The sequence below is a fragment of the Salvelinus sp. IW2-2015 genome, linkage group LG4q.1:29 (genome assembly GCF_002910315.2).
Source record: "Salvelinus sp. IW2-2015 linkage group LG4q.1:29, ASM291031v2, whole genome shotgun sequence".
NCBI lineage: Eukaryota > Metazoa > Chordata > Actinopteri > Salmoniformes > Salmonidae > Salvelinus > Salvelinus sp. IW2-2015.
Window position 1 is genome coordinate 76427769 of NC_036842.1, and position 6000 is coordinate 76433768.

Sequence of the window (6000 nt, forward strand, 5' to 3'; positions counted from 1 at the left end):
TATTCCAACTAAACTACTGAAAGAGCTGCTTCCTGTGCTTGGCCCTCCTATGTTGAATATAATAAACAGCTCCCTATCCACTGGATGTGTACCCAACTCACTAAAAGTGGCAGTAATAAGGCCTCTCTTGAAAAAGCCAAATCTTGACACATAAAATATTTAAAACTATTGGCCTATATCGAATCTCCCATTCCTCTCAAAAAATTTAGAAAAAGCTGTTGCACAGCAACTCACTGCCTTCCTGAAGAAAAACAACGTATATGAAACGCTTTAGTCTGGTTTTAGACCCCGTCATAGCACTGACACTGCACTCGTGAAGGTGGTAAATTACCTTTTAATGGCATCAGACTAAGGCTCTGCATCTGTCCTCGTGCTCCTAGACCTTAATGCTGCTTTTGATACCATCGATCGCCACATTCTTTTGGAGAGATTGGAAACGCAAATTGGACTACATGGATAAGTTCTGGCCTTGTTTAGATCTTATCTGTCGGAAAGATATCATTTTTTCTCTGTGGATGATTTGTCTTCTGACAAATCAACTGTAAATTTCGGTGTTCCTCAAGGTTCCGTTTTAGGACCACTATTGTTTTCATTACATATTTTACCTCTTGGAAACATAATGTTAACTTTCACTGCTATCCCTACGATACACAGCTGTACATTTCGATGAAACATGGTGAAGCCCCAAAATTGCCCTCCCTGGAAGCCTGTGTTTCAGACATAAGGAAGTGGATGGCAGCACATGTTTTACTTTTAAACTCGGACAAAACAGAGATGCTAGTTCTAGGTCCCAAGAAACAAAGAGATCTTCTGTTGGATCTGACAATTAATCTTGATGGTTGTACGGTCATCTCAAATAAACTGTAAAGGACCTCGGCGTTACTCTGGACTCTGATCTCTCTTTTGATGAACATATCAAGAATATTTCAAGGACAGTTTTTTCCCATCTTCGTAACATTGCAAAAATCAGAAACTTTGTCAAAAAATGATGCAGAAAAATGTATCCATGCTTTTGTCACTTCATATTATTCCAGTGCTAGCCTCTCTACACTGGCTTCCTGTTAAGGCTAGGGCTGATTTCAAGGTTTTACTGCTAACCTACAAAGTATTACATGGGCTTTCTCCTGCCGTACATACCTACACGTATGCTACGGTCACAAGGCGCAGGCCTCCTTACTGTCCCTAGAATTTCTAAGCAAACAGCTGGAGGCAGGGCTTTCTCCTGTAGAGCTCCATTTTTATGGAATGGTCTGCCTACCCATGTGAGAGACGCAGACTCAGTCTCGACCTTTAAGTCTTTATTGAAGACTCATCTCTTCAGTAGGTTCTATGATTGAGTGTAGTCTGGCCCAGGGGTATGAAGGTGAACGGAAAGGCACTGGAGCGACAAACCACCCTTGCTGTTTCTGCCTGGCCGGTTCCCCTCTCTCCACTGGAATTCTCTGCCTCTAACCCTATTACGGGGGCTGGGTCACTGGCTTACTGGTGCTCTTCTATGCCGTCCCTAGGAGGGGTGCTTCACTTGAGTGAGTTGAGTCACTGACGTGATCTTCTTATCCGGGTTGGCGCCCCCCTCGGGTTTGTGCCGTGGGGGAGGTCTTTGTGGGCTTTACTCGGCCTTGTCTCAGGATGGTAAGTTGGTGGTTGAAGATATCCCTCTAGTGGTGTGGGGGCTGTGCTTTGGCAAAGTGGATGGGGTTATATCCTGCCTGTTTGGCCCTGTCCGAGGGTATCGTCGGATGGGGCCACGGCGTCTCCCAACCCCTCCTGTCTCAGCCTCCAGTATTTATGCTGCAGTAGTTTATGTGTCGGGGGGCTAGGTTCAGTCTGTTATATCTTGAGTATTTCTCCTGTCTTATTCGGTGTCTTGTGTGAATTTAAGTATGCTCCCTCTAATTCTCTCTCTTTCTCTCTCTCTTCTCTCGGAGGACCTGATCCATAGGACCATGCCTCAGGACTACCTGGCCTGATGACTCCTTGCTGTCCCCAGTCCACCTGGTCATGCTGCTGCTCCAGTTTCAACTGTTCTAACCCTATTACAGGGGCTGAGTCACTGGCTTACTGGTGCTCTTTCATGCCGTCCCTAGGAGGGGTGCGTCACTTGAGTGGGTTGAGTCACTGATGTGATCTTCCTGTCTGGGTTCCTGTCTGGCCCCCCCCCCCTTGGGTTGTGCCGTGGCGGAGATCTTTGTGGGCTATACTCGGCCTTGTCTCAGGATGGTAAGTTGGTGGTTGAAGATATCCCTCTAGTGGTGTGGGGGCTGTGCCTTGGCAAAGTGGGTGGGGTTATATCCTTCCTGTTTGGCCCTGTCCGGGGGTATCATCGGATGGGGCCACAGTGTCTCCTGACCCCTCCTGTCTCAGCCTCCAGTATTTATGCTGCATTCGTTTATGTGTTGGGGGGCTAGGGTCAGTTTGTTATATCTGGAGTACTTCTCCTGTCTTATCCGGTGTCCTGTGTGAATTTAAGTATGCTCTCTCTAATTCTCTCTCTCTCTCTCTCTCTTCTCTCGGAGGACCTGATCCATAGGACCATGCCTCAGGACTACCTGGCCTGATGACTCCTTGCTGTCCCCAGTCCACCTGGTCATGCTGCTGCTCCAGTTTCAACTGTTCTAACCCTATTACAGGGGCTGAGTCACTGGCTTACTGGTGCTCTTTCATGCCGTCCCTAGGAGGGGTGCGTCACTTGAGTGGGTTGAGTCACTGATGTGATCTTCCTGTCTGGGTTCCTGTCTGGCCCCCCCCCCCTTGGGTTGTGCCGTGGCGGAGATCTTTGTGGGCTATACTCGGCCTTGTCTCAGGATGGTAAGTTGGTGGTTGAAGATATCCCTCTAGTGGTGTGGGGGCTGTGCCTTGGCAAAGTGGGTGGGGTTATATCCTTCCTGTTTGGCCCTGTCCGGGGGTATCATCGGATGGGGCCACAGTGTCTCCTGACCCCTCCTGTCTCAGCCTCCAGTATTTATGCTGCATTCGTTTATGTGTTGGGGGGCTAGGGTCAGTTTGTTATATCTGGAGTACTTCTGTCTTATCCGGTGTCCTGTGTGAATTTAAGTATGCTCTCTCTAATTCTCTCTTTCTTTCTCTCTCTCGGAGGACCTGAGCCCTAGGACCATGCCTCAGGACTACCTGGCCTGATGACTCCTTGCTGTCCCCAGTCCACCTGGCCGTGCTGCTGCTCCAGTTTCAACTGTTCTGCCTGCGGCTATGGAACCCTGACCTGTTCACCGGACGTGCTACCTGTCCCAGACCTGCTGTTTTCAACTCTCTAGAGACCGCAGGAGCGATAGAGATACTCTTAATGATCGGCTATGAAAAGCCAACTGACATTTACTCCTGAGGTGCTGCACCCTCGACAACTACTGTGATTATTATTATTATCTGACCCTGCTGGCCATCTATGAACGTTTGAACATCTTGGCCATGTTCTGTTATAATCTCCACCCGGCACAGCCAGAAGAGGACTGGCCACCCCTCAGAGCCTGGTTCCTCTCTAGGTTTCTTCCTAGGTTCTGGCCTTTCCAGGGAGTTTGCTTCTACATCTGCATTGTTTGGGGTTTTAGGCTGGGTTTCTGTACAGCACTTTGTGACATCGGCTGATGTAAAAAGGCTTTATAAATACATTTGATTGATTGATTGCAGGGTGTGTTAGTTTTAACATCTCATATTGACTGAAAATGTGCCTGTGCCTTCAATGTGCAGAACGCATAAAAGTAAACTCTCATCTAACAGTGGCTTTGGCATTAGTGAAACATTTGGCATCCAGACCTCTATAGTGTCACATGTAGGCCTCATAATTATGCCCAGGCCTAATTGAGACCATAACAAACCTGTTTATTGTCATCTCTCTATCAAACTCACTTTAATGCTTTATATTTTTATATGAGGTTTGAGATCTGAGTAGCAGGCTGCCGACTGTTAAACGATGATTAATGAAAAACTGAAACAAAACCTTTTTGGAAAATTAAGGATCAGCAGGTTAAATATAATCAAATAAATGTATCCTCATACAGTTTATTGGCTATGGTCAAAACACAGTTATGGCCTTTCACCAGCCACTCACATTTGAGTGAATTTTTTGCCTTATTTTCCTTGCGTGGTTATATATTTATATTTCTTGGATAAAGGTATCAGCATCACCAGTGCTTGACTTGGGTAGGAGCTCACTGGAGCTGAGTACCGGCATCTCACATTTTTTACTGCTTGAGCTCCTGTTCATCTTATAAAATATGAACTCAAAAGTATTATGGAGCTCCTGCACCTAAATATAAACAGTACCGGCACCCAATATGAGTACTGGCACCTATTTCATTCCAAGTCAAGCACTGTGCATCACTCTGGAGAGCACTAAAGAAAAGTGCGAAAGAGAGGGAGGGAGAGATATTGTATATAGTGAAATAGACAGATATGTAAAAAGAGAGGGAGAGATTTAGATTAAACAACTCAAAGTGCCCCCCCAATTGGCAGCTCTTCCATAGTGGTACATTAAGTAATTGAACCCCCTAGTGGTGAAATATGATTGGCTAGCAGCAGACACTGGCTCCATAGCCCTTCATGTCATGAAAATCTACATCACTTATGGTTTGGTGCTCATCTCTCTGTACTGCTCATCTCTCTGGTCCCTGCATAGATTTGGGTTATAGATGCTTGAGTCTGATGCTAAACCGTGATAAGCTGTGAGACATGGTCAATAAAGGTTAGATGCTGTGACCGTGTGTTTCTATTAAACAACCTTCCATGCCAACGTGTCCTACCTCCAGCTCTAAAGACAGAGTCTCTCTGTCTGAATCCCATTACTCTGTCTAATTAAAAACTTCACACCGTAGCGCTGCCCTCCAGGGCCAATAGTTCCAGGACCTCTGAACTGGCCCCTGCCGGAGCAGGCTGCTTTCATTAGATTAAACACAATAATGAGAAAATCTTTTGTCTTTGCATATAATTAAGGCTCAGATGAAGGACATGTTGATCGATGGCGGGGAGCGACAGGTTCGTAAATAAGTTAGAGCTGCCAATGAGGTCCTGCCAGGGATCAATGAGGAAATGTCCAGCTCAGATTGGAGAGCGGGGATAGGCTGTCGTCACAGCAACGGGACGTTGTCAATACTAACAACTAGTTACAGATCTGCTATCTTAATTTGATCACTCTTGTTTTCACAAACAAATGCAGCAGGAAATGCAAATTGTAGCTTATTCAAGGTTTAAAAAGGCTTCTAAAGTTTGTAATATCCATTTGAAAATATCTGACTTGATTTGCCCTAACTAAAAATGTATCAACCCGTACAAAATTTCCATTAATTATAATCCACACAATAATGAAGATTTCCTGTTGCTGCAGTATTATTTTCCTGCTGTGAGGAGCAGGGTCAAATTGAGATAGGGCATCTGTACATCTCTCATACTGTCACGATCGTGTGGAAGAGATTCGGACCAAAACGCAGAATGAGGAAAATAAGCCATCTTCTCTTTATTATTGAAGAAGGCAAAACGAAACAAAACACTTACAAACTACCAAAACAACAAACGATCGTGAAGCTAAATAACGTAGTGCACACACACACGCTACAAACGTTCTACATAGACAATTCCCCACAACAAACTAAAGCCTATGGCTACCTTAAATATGGCTCCCAATCAGAGACAACAGAAACCAGCTGTCTCTAATTGGGAACCCTCCCGGGTGGCGCAGTGGTCTAGGGCACTGCATCGCAGTGCTAGCTGCGCCACCAGAGTCTCTGGGTTCGCGCCCAGGCTCTGTCGCAGCCGGCCGCAACCGGGAGATCCGTGGGGCGACGCACAATTGGCATAGCGTTGTCCGGGTTTGGGGGTTTGGCCGGTAGGGAGGGTTTGGCCGGTAGGGATATCCTTGTCTCAGTATGTTAAAAAAAAAAAAAATGTTATAAAATGTATGCACTCTACTGTAAGTCGCTCTGGATAAGAGCGTCTGCTCTTGGCCGGTAGGGATATCCTTGTCTCAGTATGTAAAAATGTAATAAAATGTAT